At 47.7% G+C, this 17,394-nt stretch overlaps 1 protein-coding gene across 3 annotated transcripts in view; it reads left to right on the forward strand.

The window, feature by feature from the left end:
• Positions 1-17,394, forward strand: part of MAD1L1 (mitotic arrest deficient 1 like 1) — a 347,666-nt gene that overhangs the window by 295,190 nt on the left and 35,082 nt on the right. The gene's annotated exons all lie outside the window — the stretch shown is intronic.

Below are 17,394 nucleotides of genomic sequence, written 5' to 3' on the forward strand. Positions count from 1 at the left end.
CCTCCAAGAGTTTTTCCTCCATAAAATTGTTTGCCTAAGCCAGCCCTCACTACGCTGGAGTTTGCCTGCCTGTTTCGGAGGCAGATAAATAGGCCAGCGGGAAGAACTGGTACCAGCAGATCCAAGAGCATGTAGAAGGTGGATTGCTGTTCTCCACATTCCCAGGTTCTGCACAAGGCGATCTTCTCCAGCTCGGCAGCCTGATGCTGGCTGTCAGATCGATTGGGGAAGGTGAAGACACAGCCTGCTGTGCTCAGCATCCTGGTCACATCTCGTCTTCCTCTCAGGTAGCTTAGAGCTGCTTCCCACAGCCCATGAAGACAGAAATAACTGTGCAAAGGAGAGCAACCAGCCAGCTCCGCCATCAGAGGGACCTCACCCACAAATTTTGGATAATACAGGCAGTTTCTAGCAGCTATGTTGGAGTTTTGTGGCCTAGTTCTTCCTCTCTGGAGGGTTTTCTGACCTGCCTGCATAGCCTTGAAGCTGAATGCCATTCTGCTCGTTACTGCCTTAAAAAGCTAAATGTGTTTTTCTTTCCTTTTTTTTTTTTTTTTTTTTTTTTTTGTCTTGGTTTGTTTTTTGTTTGTTTGTTTTTGGCAAGTGGTTATACATGTTTTTATTTAGGACACAACCCTTTTGTCTTTCTGTTCTTTTCCTTTCCCAAACAGCTCCTGCAGAAAAGGTTGTTAGGATTCAGGGGAATAGCTGACTCACATGGGCAGTTGATGAGATTTTCCTGTATAATTGAGCCTCTGAAAGGGAATTTTCCTGTAGGCATTGCAGGGAGAAATAGTTCTGATAGTTCTGACACAGTCACTGGGGGGTACTGGTGGGAAGGAGATGTCCTTTAACTGAGGAAACTGGGTAGTTTGACTGGTGCTGTAGATCAGTGGTTTGCATCCAGCCTGTGTAGAGATGAGAAGTCATTACTTGCCGTCCTCTTGGGCAGTGACCCACATGAAATGAGTTTGGGTTTAGTCCAGTTCTCTGCGGATAAGCTGTTTGCAGAAAGCAATCATCAGATCTGGCATGGGCAGGCACCCTAACCAGCTGTCCAGCACAGGGCAAGGATGCAAAGATGTCGTGGAGGCCAAGCTGCAGTTACCTAAGGCCTGGGTCAGGGATTTTGCTGTTCTCTACGACCTCAGTGCATCTTGCACCTTTTCCATGGTGCATCTCCACCTTCTCAGCTTCTGGCTGGTGCCACAAATTGGAGGGGACAAAAGCTGGAGGGTTTTGTGCCTGTGGCATGGTATTGAGCCTGCCTCTTGTGCAAAATGAAGTTCAGGTTGACAGGGATTTTAACAGATCTCATCTCTTCAGGTCACATCCCATCTCCTCCCCTGGGCAGCCTCCTTTCATGCAGTGCCACCCCACCAGCATGGCTGTGGGACCAGCTCCTCAGCCACCTTGCTTAAGAGCAGAAGAAACTGAGGTGGAACGAAGCCAGCTCCATCAACTGGAGCTCTCTTGCTAACTTCCAAGTTGTATAGCTTGGGGTTGGAGTGGTCAGCAGATGGGCACTGAGTTCAGCCCGATGAGTCCTAGTCAAGCAGCAGGGCTGAGGCGAAGTTGCCTCGTGTCTTGTCCCATATGGTGGCTCCTGCTGTCACTGTTCTTGTGGGAAAAGCTCTGAGCGGCCTCCTGGTCTCGAGTTCAGCCCCTGCCTTCTCCTCACTGAGTAAAAGACAGCACTGGAGACACCGGTGTTTCTGGCAAGTGTGTGTCACACCCCGGGAGTGACATTTGGCATCTGGTTCTGCTTGTGTGTGGGAGCTGGCACTGCTTTGTCCCCTGTGGGTGCTCCTCTGTCACTGTCACCGGGCAGGGACAGGCTCCCAGTGGGAACGAACTGGGCTGGCACCCTGCAGATAAACAGGGGCCAGGCCTCGCCACAGGCCTGTGGGCACAAAGGCAAAATAAACTCATGAAAATGAATTCTGAGCAGATGCCCGAACCGTCATCTGGTGGTTGAGGAAGGGATGGGGGGACTGAACTGAGGCAATTTGGGTGAATCCAACTCATTCTTCACATCTTGTGTTGGAAGCTGTCACTTGGTATTAATCTTCCCTATGCAGTGTAAATTTTTACACTTTTCTCAAGCATGGCAGCAGGCTGAGGGACTTGCTGGGTGCCACTGTGGTGTGTGGGTCACTGGTGGCACAACTGGCCCTCAGGGAAGGCCCGAAGAGTGTTTGCAGTTGGTGTATCCCCCTGTGGCGGAGAGGGGAGGCAAAATTGGAGGGCTCTGGATCCAAATTATTGTAAGGATTGTGTGCTCCATGTGGGTAACGTACGCAGTGCTTCTGGATGTCATCATTTTGTGCTGCCCGAGTGCTCTCATGCCACCACCTGTGGTAACTGGGGCCTCTTTTAGTTCGGAAAAGCAGCAAAATGCTGAGGGGCTGGCACGGCACTCTGAGGTGGAGCATGTCCGAGTCTGCTGAAGAGGAACTGGCTCAGACGTAGCTGCTTCTGTTTGTCGGCACAGTTGTTACCATGCGCTCTTCCTGATCACTTAAGAGGTCTGCGTAGATCCAATTCCTGTGTTTTTTGGTTTTTGGTGTTTTTTTTTGTTTTTTTTTTTTTTTCCCCTTCCTCTCCGATTCTGGGCTTATTAGCCCTGACAGTTACTTATTTGTCCTTAGTTGTAGGCCGAGGCGGCTTTATGGAGAATGTGGGAAGCATGTCTTTTCTAATTAGACCACAGTCTGTTGTCTGTCTGCCTTATGGGCAGGACACAGCATGCTGTTCTGCAGTTCGTAATAGCAGGAAGCCCTGGATGCAGGAGGTCACACCGGCCTTGTTTGGAGAGGTTTTACAGCAACAGCTCACAACATCGGTGTTCCTGAGACTAAGCTGGAAGCAAAACCTATGGGTTTTATTCTCTTTTTTTCCTACAATTAAGTATTTAAATTGTACGGGGGCATGAAGAGGTATGAGAGGAGCTGAGAGCAGCCAGCCATGCCCAGGCAGACCGCTGGTGTTGCAGGAACTTCTTCCACCTTCCTTGCCGTGTCTCCGAGCAAGGCGCCAGCACACATGTAGCATCCCAGCTCTGGCAGTTGCTCTCAGAAGTATTGCAGCAGCTAATGAGGAAGGAACACTGGCTTCATGGAAGCTCACACCTTTTCTTTTCCCAGCGTGATCCCCTGCAGAACGTGTGTTATTTCACAATTACGAGACTGGTAGCTTTATATAGTCTAGTAGCTTCTATAAAAAGTGAAAGGTACTGTGCATTGCTCTTTGAATTCAGTGGAATAATCTTCTTGCATCTTGCTTGACAGTGACAGACAGGAAAGGTACCTCGTGCAGAGCAGCTCCTGGTTCTTTGCTGGCAGTGAAGGAGGGAAGCTTGTTCTTATTCCACCAGGGCAACGGGGATGGAGAGCCAGTTGTGAGAAGCATATCGCCGGCCTTCTTCTGTTTGACTGAGGACAGAGAGCTCAGCAGAGCACTCATCCATGCCTCTTTCATTTGTCTCTGATTTGAGCGAAGGGGACTGTAACAAGTCGTGTTCATTACCAAACCTTGCGATTCCAGATAAGTCTTTAAATAGCAGCTTTCCTCATTCTTCAGTCGCTGGCTTAATGCCCAGGGAAAATAGTGGGTTGAGACTATGAAGCAACAACTTTTCTTTTTTCTCTAATAGTGCTTTCAAACTGTATGTCTGTTTAGAAACATTAATCATTGTAACTACTGGGTAAAAAATCTCCTGCCTGTCTTTACTCTTACCTGTGCAAGGAGATGACAACAGCGAGCCGATGCTTTCGGTGGGTGATTAAGGAGCAGAAGGGCTAAGCTTTGATCTTTTCTGCTGTTGCAAACTGTGCAGGGTTAGGCTGGGTTAGCCCTGCGGTGGAAAACCTCAAGGAAAAGTCCGTCAGAAGGTTTTGCATTTAAAAGCACCCTTGTCTGAGACAGCCATGGGCATAGCATGCTGTCAAGAGATGCTGCATTGCCTAAGGGCCTGCCCTGCAGAAGGTACATGGAGCTGCTTGTAGTTTTTGATGTCTTCTGGCATTTTTGTAACAGTAAGAGTAATTCTTGACAAATATTAACATAATTACATTGCCCCCCTCACCTCCACGGGTTTAACAAAACATGGTTGGTGTTTACATCTCCTTCCCAGCCTGTGCTGTGTTTGTAAGTGATGTTGAACAGGGGCTGTGTGATTAATAGGGTGATACTTCAAAGTGTTTCCAGACAATAAGTACCTAATCCAGTTTGGTTTACGAGGGAAAAGAGATCCTACCGTATTATTTCTAGCATTTTAAGTTTGTAAATCCCTCTAAAATCTCTGAGAGGCAAAATAAATCCCATACACGTGACAGTTATGTTATAAAACGGGACAAGATGCCTGGCAGCCTCCCTGCCTGTCTCAGATACCTGCTGCAGGTGGTGTTCCCCCGGTGCCTCCTGCCTGCCAGGTGCTCTGTTTAAAGGTGAGGAGGGAAAAGGGTGGGCATGGGGGATTGGAGGCTTCTTGTGTCGTGCAAGGGGTGTACAAGGCAGCTCGTGGGCCGTTCCTAGCACTGAGCGCCCTCAGCAGATGGTGGAAGTCTGAGCGCAGCGCAGTACCTGGGGCACTTCGGAGCACCTGGTGCTGACTTCAGAAAGAAGGTTGCATGGCTCACTGGGCTAACACAAACGGTTTTGACTGGTGCAGTAACTTGTTTACTTGAATGCTCATCCAGGAGCTAGCCATAGAGGAGAGGAGATCGTGGCCATGGGTTGTACTCGTGCTGTTCTTCGGTGCAGCTGGGGACATCATCGCTTTCATCAGCCCAAATTCCTAGAGAAGAGGCAACACATCTGAGCAGTGTATGTCATCTTCACTAAGCTTTGACTGCTCCTTCTGTCTCCTTCTGCAGTATCTGCTTGCATACCCACTCCCTCAGGAACCTGCGTTATCCACTGAGGAATGTTTCTGAGGGACAGGAGCAGACAGAGGGTAGATCTCAGCCCTTCCCATGGCATTCCTTTAGGCCACGTGCATTTTGCAGAACAGCCATCTGGGACAACCTCTGTTTTCTGCAAGCTCCCGTCTGCCATTTGTACTGCAGGGTCCCCCCAGATGTGACCGTGGGGGTGAGACCTCTCCTCTCCCCCTTGCCACTTCAGCTCAGGGCTGCCCTGTACCTCACCATCTTCCAACAGCCCAGGAGTGACTTCTTTGGCTTTTCTTCCCTTCTTTGTTGCTAGCAAAGGAATTAAAACCGGCAGGTTTTTGTCCTTTATTGCCAGCTCTGTTTAAACACTCTGCAGGTGCCGTGCAGGTACACCGCAAGCACTGCTGTCCATCTCTCCATCTCCACCTCCGAGTGTTTTTAGCTGTCAATAAGCTCTGGATAAAATCACAGTGGTAAGTGACAGCCGCCAAGCCAAATGCAGCAAGTCGGAGGTGGGAAGGCAGCTTGCTGAATGAAGAAAACAGGTTTAAGAGGAGCAGAGGGGAGTTCAGTGTGAGCATGGAGAGGAGGAAAAGAGCAAAACGCCGGTGGCAGGAGCTGGGCGAGGTAGCCAGGGTGAATAAAGAGCCAGACGGCGTGCTTCACGAGCACGTCTCGCTTGTTCCTCTCCTCCGAACAGCTTAACCGAGGCCCGCAATTAGAAAATAAACTTTCCTTTTGTTTTTAAACAGTTTGGTGCCCAGGAGAGCGTCAAACAGCTTCGGTTTGAAATCAAAACGCGGTTGCGGTGGTTGTGTTGTCATCGTCCCCGTTCCGCCGCTGTGGTCTTTGCGAGGAGGAGGCGTCTTTGGGGAGCGGGTCCAGCTCGGCTCGTTGCTATGGCAAAGTCTCTGCTGATGCCTGCTCTCCGCCTGTAATTGCTATTCAGCAGCTGCTTCCAGTGGTCGTCTGGAGGAACTCGCACAAGTTAGGGCTGTGAAAATCCCTCCCCGTACGTTGGCCTTCGCTGGAACCGAGCTTTGACAAGAAAGATGCATTAGCTTCCAAACTCGCCAGTAATTAGGTTGGTTTGAGTGTACTTTGCTGAAAGTTAAGGCTCTGGAGCTGGGAGAGGAGGGTGGAGGGGGAAGGAGCAACTTTAAAATCAATATTGCAAATGCAATGCAAAAGAGTGTAATTAGCATGTTTTGCAGGGCCTATTAATTCCTCTGAAATGCTGTTTATTAGGCAAAAGAACTTGGGAGCCCATCAGTGGATTAAACAGGTTCTGTAATGAAATGTAAATGGTGTAATTGGGCTTGTTCTGAAAGTATTTATTCTTCACCTGTGACCCGCTTGATTGCGGTTTGACAACACGAAGGAGTGTGCATCTCTTCGTTAATGACAGCTAATTCCCTGGAGCTAATGGAGTGGGACGCCCAGGCGCATGGCGCTGGGAACGGCAGGTCGTGCCTGGAGCTCCGCAGTGATTGGCACCAATCCGAGCACAATGTAACTTTAATTACAGTAATTCCAAATCCAAAGCAAGCATTTAGCTGCCGGAGAGAGGCTCTTAATTTTGCAAATAGATGCCGTATAATGCGCTGACCTTTTATTAGACAAATATTGGGATGGGTGGGAACGCTGTCCTCCAGGATGCAGGTAATGTTATTGGCTCCCATTAGCTCAGTGGAAATCACGGAGGCATGTTCTCGCTGCCAGGTTAGCCATATGGATCTCCTTCAACATGCAACCTCGTGGAGCCAGGAGGGAAATGTGGTGCTGTATGTTATTTAACTGCAGTCTCTGCATCAAAGCATGAAATTCGTCTGCTGTTCCTCTGCCTTATGTGTGTGCTTTTGGCTGGGTAGGCTGCTGGGATTTTTTTTTTTTTTTGTGGGTTGTTTTCCCTTTTTACAAATCCTCTTTATCCAAACTGCACAGTGCTAAATATCTCCAGGCACGCAGCAAAGGTCACACAGCACTCCTGGAGGAAGAGAACAAAACACTTGGTTTTGTCTGGTGTTATGGCATTAGGGTGTTTGGTAACACCTTTCCATAGGGTCGAGATGTCTGAGCACAGCCACGTGTCCCTTCACTCACAGTGGAGAAGAGCTGCCAGTGCGGAGACCTGGTGTTCTTCTGGGAGGGAGAACTGCTCAGCGCACACCAGCAGGGTCCGGCTGTCCCCCGGTTCTCCTCCTGAAACCACAAGCCTCCGCCTTTGCCTCCTGTTAGCTCAGACTTTCTCTTAGCCAGGAGTCTTGTTCGAGTTGGAATGAGCCGGGCAGGGAAGCTTTCATCCAGGCAGTGTCCAGGTCTGTGCGGATGGGTTTGGAACAGGCCCCCAGGGAACTGCTGTGGGCTGTCAGCTTAGTGTTTGGAGCAGAAGTGATACAATTTCTGCATGTAATGCCTTTCTTTTCTGCTTCATTATTCTTGCTCCACTGCCTCTTTCTATCTAAGAGCTGCAAGGCAGAGATGTAGGAGTGGAAGCGTGGTCAGAGGTCTCTGTGTCATGCTGATCTCGGGCTTCTCCCCTGAGTGGGGACATGCTGGGAAGAAGGCAGAGTGGGAGGCAGCTGTTCGCCGGGGGGAACGCAGCACGACTGGTCGACATTCGGCCACCTGAACAAATGGATGAGAATCATCAAGCAGGGAATACATAAAGGATGTTAGAGAGAATGAGAAATGAGGGGGGTTTGATGCTGCTGTGGAGCGGCGGCCAGCGCGAGGCAGTTGGCTGAACCCCGTCCAGCAGAGAGATGAGAAGAGTGGCAAATGGGAGGGAGCATCCTAGCGAGGCCAGGCACATCGCTGCTTCCCAGCAGATGGCTTTCCATGCACATTGCCTAATCCTGACAGAAATAACACCTTCTCTGGATGCTCTCGTGCTCCTGTTCGTGTACAGCGGTCTTTTTGCTCTGGATTTGGGCTTTGTGGCGAGCCAGGCCATTGGCACACAACGGGAGAAGAGCACAGCAGAGGCAGAGCAGCCTCTGGCTGCAGCGTGGCTGCATCAAGCAGGGTCTCCTGCTGTTAAATGAGTCCTGCTCCCCAGCCCCTCTCCCTAAAGCACAGAAGACGCAGCTCTCCTGGGAGTCTTGGTGGGAAGTGATAGATGGAGGGGCCGTGTTAGCACTGCAAAAGAGATTTCCTTGGCAAACAAAAGCAAAAATAATTATGGGCATTGTTAGAAAAATCGGAAACCTTCAGGCTTATCTACCTCTTTCCCCTCACCTTTGCAAATGTGCCAGTCAGTCCCTGATGATGATTCCTCTTGCTCCTGGCCCATCGTGACTGCGTGGCCTCTCCCAGCCCTTGCTGCTCAGTCTGCTCCCAGCCAGTCCCCAAAGCCTTCAGCGCTCTGAGTATTTTCTGAAATAGTTGTTAATAGGCAGCCCTAGACCACAAGCAGAAACCGGGCAGATTGCATGTGTCCTGTAGTGCTGACAATAAACCCAAAATAGAAATATTGTCCGTCTCCTTTGTAGAAGCCCAGTTTTTGGAGTTATTTAATCTCGCAGCTTCCAGATGCTTGCTTCTGGCTGCTGGTAAAGCCCAATCTGGCTTTCTAAATTCAGATGCTTTTCTTTTTAGCACATACAGAGATAGTTCAGGTAAACAATCTGTACAAACACTGAAGTGTTCAGGCAACTGGTACAGATGATAGAGCTGCCTACGAGACTGTCCTAAATATTCATTTTCTTAGTGACAGCACAGCCTTCTGAGCACTGCTGGGGTGCAGACCACACGTGTGTAGCCCAGGGATGTTTCTGCAGGTGTTACTGGGGACTGAAGCAGGGCTGCCCAAAGGCAGGACCTCCCTGCCATTGAGCCTTTTCCTATTGAGCCTCAAAGCTTTTCATGGAAGGAACTCTGCCTCTGACGTGTCCCGACAAATACCTGTTGCGTTTTGGGCGCTAAACAAGTAAGAACTAATGACTGTACTGGAAAACCAGTGAGTGGATTAATGCTGCTGCTATAAGCAACCAGGGCTGGTGGCTGGGGAGCAGCAGCAGGCTGCTCGGCGTGAGCGGCAGCTCCTGGTCATTAATACAGGGCTTTGATCTCCGAAGTAAGAGATTATTCCCCTATGGCCCTTTGGCGTGAGGAACCGGTGAGAGAGTGACAGCAGTAAAACGTGGCCATTTGAGAGGCTCCTCCAGCGTTTTACTGAGATTAGATCTCCGAGAGGAGCTGTTAGAAGGAAGGGAAGATGGAGTGGCAGGTTATGTGACCGCTGTGACTCATTAATATAACAAAATTTATGTCCGGAGTACTCGCACCACTGGTACAAACCAACTCCGAGGAGCTGATTTCTGTCTTCTCCCAGTGCTGCCATGGAAAACCTCTGCGGGGAATGTGCCGGCTCCTTCAGCAGCCTCCTGCGTTTGCTCTGACCCTCTGGCCCCACGTGGTGGAGGTTTGGCTGTGCCACCGGGGTGGGCTCCGTGTACTGTGCCTGCACAACCTCGGTTGTGAGCGGCACAACGGCTGGTTACAAAAAGCCATCACAGGCACGGGTGTCTGACAGCCTTTAATCTCACTGGGGCAGGGCTTTGTTTATTTGTTTCTTTTTTGTCTTCGTGAAATTTTCAGAGTATTGAGACACGGCTGCTGAGAGGTGGTGATGGAGATGCTCGTTTTATTGAATTTCAACCCCTGTACCAATAAATCATAACGCAAACTGATGGGAAAAATGATCTTTCACCAGCGTTAGCACTGCCAGAAAACAAGTCAATAGAGACCAGACCTCTTCACCCAAAGGTCCCCAGTCCAGGGCTGGGTCCTTGCCAGAAGTGACAGATAATCATTGACACTGAGCAGCAGTTTTTCTCTCCAGGAAGGGTTTTTGACCTTTATCTCTTTCCTGTTAAACAGGAGATGAACGAAACGCAAACCACTGTGGCCTTGTGTCTAGCTCGGTGGCCTGGAGTCCACGATGCTACTTCTTGCTATCCAAAAAGGAGAGGCTTGAGCCTGCCCAGGCCATGGGATACTCAAGGCACAGCTGAGCCTGGCTCCCCCACCTCGCCACACTGCTTCTGTGGGTAACCAGTTGCATTCTTGCTGCTTGCCGTTAATTTCTTCCCATCAGCAGTAAATTTGCTTCCAATTAAACCACACGAGGAGGCCAGGAGGAAGCAGCACTTGTGCTGAGCATTGTGGTTATGGCCACAAACAGGGAGAGGCACAGGAAGCAGCCTTCCCATCCGGCCCCATAGCCAGCCAAAGCAGTGTTTGAAACCCTCCATTTCTCGAGTACTGCTGAGAGTGGTGTGCTAAGTGGTGCTTTGTTTTGGGGCAAAGAATGTACCAAAAACAACAGAGAAAAGAAACAAATGGCAGAATTTATGTTGTTGTTGTTGTCTAAAATTCTTCCTCTGGTGTTTGCTGCCAGGTTTGTTTTGTCCCAGGTTCGCCTCATTCCTAGAAATGGGATCAGGAGCTCAGGCAGGCGGGATGAGCTCTCCCCAGCTCCCTCAGCCCAATTGCTGTCTCCCAGCTGTTTTTTCCTTGGTGCCATAAGGCAGATCCTCCTTCTCTCCACCTAAAGCCCATTCCCTGGGGTGTGATGCCATTAAATTTCCTAGCACTTCTCAATTTCTAGCTCTGGTTTAACATTTACCAGTTACTGGATGTCTTCCCCATATTGTGTGTCCCAAGATATCTGTCATGGCATCGTGCTCCCTCCCAACTTGCATGCCAGTGTTCAGCATCAACACAAGCATAATTAAACATAATTATTACTTGATTTAAAGCAAATCAAAATGCATAGCAGGGGTAATGACAAACAGGAGCATTGCAATGAACTGGAAAGGAGAAGCCAACGTGCTGAGCCTGGGTTTGGAGCATTTCAGGTAGGAGGAGTGCTCATGTAACCTAAAAGTGCTGAGGACTGAAAAAGCTCCATTGACAGAGCAGAAAACAGCTCGTTCAGAGCAAGATTTTAGGAAAAGAGGAATCTCATGGCATGCAGAGGAGAGCTCCAGCCCTGTGAGTCCTCCCACAGAGAAGATGCAGCTAAAAGAGGAAGGGAGAGGAGAAAGCACTCTCTAAGGCGACTTGGCAAGGAGGAGAGTAAAGAGAAGCACATGTGCAAGAGGAGTGGGCGACGAGGGGAGAAGTGAGCCAAGATCCCCTGTCAGCATCAGAAGAGATGGCTGTGTAGGTAATTTGCCACGCAGGCAAGAGAGAGCAAAGCAGCCTTCGGAGGAGAGAACAGCTGGCAAGGGCCTTCAGAGAAAAAGACAGGCTCTGTCTCAGCAAGTAGCCTCTTGTCCAAAATAGTGTGCCTCTTGTGGGGTCTCCCAGCAGCATCTCTTGGCGTGTCAGTCTTTGCCTCTATCTCTTTCTGTCTCCACTGAGGTGGCGTCAGTGATCTTTGGGAAGATGTACAAAGTCAGCCTGAAAACACCTTCCAACATCCTCTCCTTTTTTGACCTATGCAAGAAGAAGAGGAAGGAAGGGTACCGTAAATATGCGATGGGCGGTTTAAGCCATGTCACACATGCATCTCCTTTTTTTTAATCACATTGTTATTTTAACCTGGATTTCTCTGGGAAAAAAGGGTGGAATTACTTGCTGGGCAGTCTCTGTTTCCTCTGTCTCACCTCAAGATCTAAAACCATGGAGAGGCTGGAGATTTCCTTCTAATTAACTTAACAAAGAGTAGGTTAATAAGTAGCTTGATCATAGTCCCAGCTCCTATATGGGAAGATGATTTGGGCTAGTGAAGAGCTCTTTAATCTATTGGACAAAAGCATAACAAGATCAAATACTGGAAGTAGAAACCAAGAAAGATTAGAAATAAGGAAATGCTTTTGTTACAACAGGAGTAATTAACCATCGGAACTATTTATCTCAGCACGTGGGGGATTCACTATCACTTTGAAGTGTCTAAATGAAGATGGGATATTCTTGTACGAAAAATGTTGTAAGTCAGCTAGCAATTACGATCCTGATGCAGGAACTGCTTTGCTTAATTCACTGGCTTGTGCTTTTCATCAGTTTAGATCGGCTGATTCTTACAATTCTTTTGAGCTCCGCAATTTGTGAACCTCGGAGAAATGAGGGGTCCTGCCGATGAACAGAGCACCTGGTGGTGCGAATACTGGTACCAGCAAGTAGCAGAAGGGTGCAAAAGACTCTTTTGAAGTAGGAAAGAAAAATCTCTGGCAGCTACCAACAACTAGGTGGTTCTGCTGAAAAGCAAATGGCTTTCCTGAGCTTCAGTAGTGATCGGGCTGCAAACGCGCCTTACATCAGAGGCAGCTGAAGATGTTGTCGTCTCCTCAGACTAGTTTGTGTGTTTGTACTGTCACAGGATTGAAAACGCAATGGCTTTATTCGTCCCAGCTCATAGCATTCATCTTTCAAGCAATTCCCCAACATAATTAATCCACTCGCTGGCATACCTGCTTGTTATCATCGCTCGTTTTAAGGGTAAGGACAGTTGGGGTGGCGTGGAGATTGCATTCAGGCAATTAAGGAAAGAAGTTGTCAGAGCTGGGATTAATGCTCAAGGCTCCAGAGCACCATCTCATTTTAAAATTACTAATGAAAAGCCAGGAAAAGTATGTCTGCCATTGGCCTGAATTTGATCTTTGTTTCTTTAATAATAATAATAAAAGCAGGAAGGGGGCTGGAGGAACACAGAAGCAGCGAGCAGACTCCGCTGGGAGGCTCTTGGGGAGCACCAGAGGCTTCAGAGCTCATTTGTATCTCTGGCAGCCTGACCCCATGGTGAGGATAATCAAGTTGAAAATTAAATCAAATTTCAAATGTTAAACCAGCCAATTAAAAAAGCAATTGCATCAAAACATGCATTTTTAAAAAGTTTTTGGTTACTCGGCCATAAGTTATTTATTTAGCAAGAAAACTTTTGTTTGTACAAAATACTTGTTAAATTGCTCATGAGGGGTGGAGGCACAGCAGAGCAACAGGTAACCAAAATGCCACCTGAAGTTCCCTAAAGGTCTGGCTGAAGAAGTTTTATGGGGAAGGTCTTTTCCTACCGGGAGCAAAACATGATGCATCTCTCTTCCAGGCTGCATGACTGCAGGCATGATTGCTGTTTGTGGCCTGTCCATTAAGCTGAGAGGTGTCTTTCATCAAATAACACACCGTCCATACCATCTCTTTGCTTTGATTTCCCTCGATGCCTCTGTTTAGAAGAGTGAAGAGCTGGTGAGTTGGGCACTTGGCTCTTTGAAAGTTATCTGTTTGTGTGCTCTCAGCATCAATTTCCTCTGGTGTCTTGCATTTCGGGATCTCTCCTGTATAGGAGAGAAAAAAATAAACACCAGGTTGGTGTTTATCTGGCCTGTGGCCTGTTTAGTTTTTTTTTTTTCGCTCTCTTGAGATTCCTCTTGGAATTTCTTTGTTTGAAACTTTGTGAATGCTTTTCAGTAATGAAATGTGTAGGACTGTAGGTGTGTCTGTGTGTCTTATCCTTCACTTCTTACCGCATGAAGCGAGGGTTGCAAAGAAGGGCGCATCAGGAAGTTTCTGAGGGCTTCTTCCTTTCTACTGTTACCACCTCATCCCCTTCTCCCATCACCCCCTTTCACCTAAATTAAATAGTGGCTGAGAAAAAAAAACAGAGCTGGCGTCTCCACTTGAAGCCCAGAGATCTGCTGTTTTGCTTTGGCTGCGGTTTATAGATTTCTGTAGGAAGGGGACAGTGACCCAGTTCTCCTCCGTGGGGCTGGGAATGGCACGGTGATGCTGACCAGAGCAAACCCTCCGGAGAGCTGCTTGCTCGCAGTTTGTGATTAATGGAGTAGCTGGGCCTAGCCGAAGAAGAAATTGGTTGGAAAGTGCTAAGGTGAATGTCTGAAGAGATAGCGTTTGCTTTCCATCATCCAGCAGCGGTTAGTTTTTGGGGGCAAGGAGGAAATCTGACAGTCAGTGACTTGAATTTCTGATGTTTCATCCCATCTCTCAGCCTCCTCCTTGTTCAGGGAAAGACAGGGACTGGAAGCAGCTACCACAAGTTTGCAGCTGCCTGAACTTTTCGTTATTAATTAATCCCATCTTCATTCACACAGCACTCCCTTTGCCTCAGACAGTGGATAATAAACACCGATCGAGCATGCAGCGATGATAAATTATCTATTTAATAATTAACAAATTAGTCCTAACAGATGGAACCAAAACAAAATTGTCTGTCTGCACACACAGCACACGGCTTGCCTCCCCCCATTTGTCACACGGAGATGCCACCAGAGATGCAGGCACGTCTCAGGTTCGTTGCCCTCACCTGCCACCTGGGCAAGCCATGAGTTTACCTCTGGGTCTGCTACAGCCCTTTCTAAATCTGATATTTTCCACGTGCCAGCAATGAGCATAAATGAGGCGAGGCAGGAGGGTGTGATGGAGGAAGAATGTGATGGAGAAGAGAGGGGGATCCTGGCCTTTTTTGGTGTTAGGGTACAGGAGACCCTTTCAGAAGGATCAGCTGTCCGCTGTGATCCATCAACTTAATAGAGATTGTAGTCCCTGTAATTCTTCCTGCTATTATCCAACAAAGAATAAAAAAAAAATCAATGCACTGCTGAGTTAAATAAACATGAGGCACTACAGTCATATGAGCAGAGTATCCTGTGAGCTAACTGTGCATATATTATTCATCTGCAGTTATTATTCATGACCTTTCCCTCACACTGTCATGGCTCTATCACTTGTGAATTTATAAGTTCATTAATAATGAGTGAAAATTAATAATGGATTTTCATTATATCCATTGGGTATATTTACAGCATTCATAATGCATTCAAATAACTGGTTTGAGGTGTAAAAATAAAACCACAGCTCTTCCACGGGCCCTCACCTTTTTGAAGAGTTACTATTTTTGTTAATAATCCTTCCTGCTTCCATTGCAGTGCGGCCATGCTGTGTAATAGCCTGCCATCTGCCACCATCATGCTTAAAAAGGCTTGAATCAAAGCAGGAAACATCATTATTGTGTGAGATTAGAAGAAGATGATCCACAAATTAATCACTATTGAAAGCAACACCAAAATTACAAGAGTGTGGGAAAGGTTTGAAGTTCAGCTGTTCCCTTCCCTTCTCCCCCACCAGTTGCATTTGTTGGTATTGAGGAGCACAGCCATGTGGAAACAGGAACATCTGAGCCTCCCGGGCGCGGGGGAGCACCATCATTATACTTTTAAGGTGCCCAGGGATTTATTCCGGATGTTGCTTTGATGTGTACCTAGGACAAACGTACCATAGAGGGTCATGCAGTTGTGCTTTATTTTAATTGGAAGACGCCCACCTTGTTTTCTTTCTCGCCTGGAGCAGTTTAATCCTGTGGATTTTCAGAACATGGAAGTTTTTGCAAGCTTACTGCTTCTGTTCTTTTTTTTTTTTTTTTTTCTCGAGGGAAAAGCTCTGAGCCCTCTTTTTCAGAAGGCACCTTCCCCCAGCTCTGTCTTGGAAACCAGTGGGAACTGGAGGGCACTGGTGTGCAGACTGCAGCTGGCATTGTGCCATTACTGAGCACAGCCTCCAGGAAGGAAATGTGCCCAGGCATCGTGCAGCAGAGGTGGTGGTTGGAGCTCCGGGTTCCTACAGTGCATGGGCTGGGGCACTGCGTAAGCCATAGCCTAGAGCACTGAGTATCTTCTCCCTTGAGTACTGAAAGATGATCCAGTGCACTGCCAGTGGTGGTCTGTGAATAGAGACACCGGAGTCTAAAAGTTGGAGGCACACTGCTACCTAAGTGGTTAACATAACTAATCTGTTTCGGTTCCGCTCCTTCCCTTCTCAAGGATTCTGATTATTCTTATTTTACTTTGTCAGAAGTACTTTGAGTTGCATTTCTCTGGTTTTATTTCCGTGTTCATAGCCCAGTGGTAACACTCAACTGTAAATAAAATTCACCTTTTATCTCTTTCCCATTATAAGCATAGGCTGCCTGCTTTTAAACAGCTGCAAGAATATTGAGTGTAATGAAGGTACCGCCTTCAAAGCACGTATTTGATATTCAGACAGGACAGGAAAGGCTGCCTCTAGCCCCGTGGAATTGGAAACACTTAATATAAGAGCCGGTTGGATATCAGTAGGAATGTATATTATTTTCTCTTCCAACTAATAGGATTTTTAAATAAAGCTGAAGCTGATACGTCTGGCTGATTCCCTGCCCTTTGTGAGAGTTGCAGCTTCACCAAATGGCAAAGAATAGAACAATGCAATTTCTGGGGATCCTGTGTGCTTGCTAGGAAATGGCTGCAAAGAGCTGTAAAAGAGGGAGGTGGAAAAAGAAAGCCACAAGCAAGGGACAGCAAGAGAGCTTTTTGTATTGGCTTTAATCAAAACATAATGAGGAGTGTTAAAGCAGAAAGCAAAGGAGGGATTTTGCTTGTGTCAGGCTGGAAGAGGGAGCCATTCATTTCACTCAATCATTTTGAATTGCTTTCTAGAGCATTTACTCGTACGTCTTCTCCAGCCAAACACTTGCTCTGCCTCTCCCCATTCTTTCCTTTGGATTTAAACTACGAGTCCGTATTAAATTAAATCTCTCTCTTTGCTTCTTGTTTTTCGTGCTCGCTTGTTGAGCCCGTTTTCAAACCGCAGAACGGTTTTACACTGTGCTCGAGTGTCCTAAGTGAGCTGGGAGCCTGTGCAGACACTTTTTCCTTCGGAGAACATTGTCAGAACAAGCCTGCCAGTGACTGATGTGATCTGGAATCAGCGAGTGTGTACAGTGGATAAATGTGCCTGACGCTTTGTGATAGAGCTGGTAATTACATTTCACAGTGAGTGGTATTAATAGTGAAAGGAGGCTCTGGCATGCTGCATGAGAATTGGTAATAGGAGAGGCTGTAGGGAGAAGAGGGGCTCATTTATTAACCTGACGAACTATGGAAAAATGGACTTTGCCTTCAAATGCAGAGGAGCTCTCCTTGATGCGATACCCTTCGAGGTATCTCAAGGCCTTCAGTGAGCACTGGTGATACTGAACCCTCCTTTCTTCCCTGTTACCCCATCACGCTACCCCTGGCTCTTACAACTTTCATCTCTGCTTTTGCTCAGCCCCTTTGCCCTGTGGTTTTACTCAGCTTTCTAAGCGCTTCTGAGCAGAGATGGTGCTTTGCCAGGGATTCACAGTCCTTGAGATGTGAAGATTAAAAGTTGCAGATTTTTGAACCCGTAGAAGAAAAGGTGGCGAATCTTGGAAGAGTGCCTGCTGTAGGGCCAGTGGCAGGTGATTAGCAGGCACGTGGGACAAGCGTCCTGTGTAACAGGATTCTCCACCAGTGTGGTCCTGGGGACAAATCTGTGCCTATGACGAAGACATTGCTGCTCCAGGAGAATTACTGAGAGGCGACAGAAACTTTGGTGAGTCAGTCTCGCACTCGCAATTTCATATCATTTTCCATTAAAACTGCATTTGAGAGAGAAAGCAAATCTCTCCCAACATTTCCTTTTATTCCTTTTCCTCTGGAAGTATCTGCTTCCCCACTCATATCTCCTTTACATTCCAGCC

This window comes from Aythya fuligula, chromosome 15 (genome assembly GCF_009819795.1).
Source record: "Aythya fuligula isolate bAytFul2 chromosome 15, bAytFul2.pri, whole genome shotgun sequence".
Classification (NCBI taxonomy): domain Eukaryota; kingdom Metazoa; phylum Chordata; class Aves; order Anseriformes; family Anatidae; genus Aythya; species Aythya fuligula.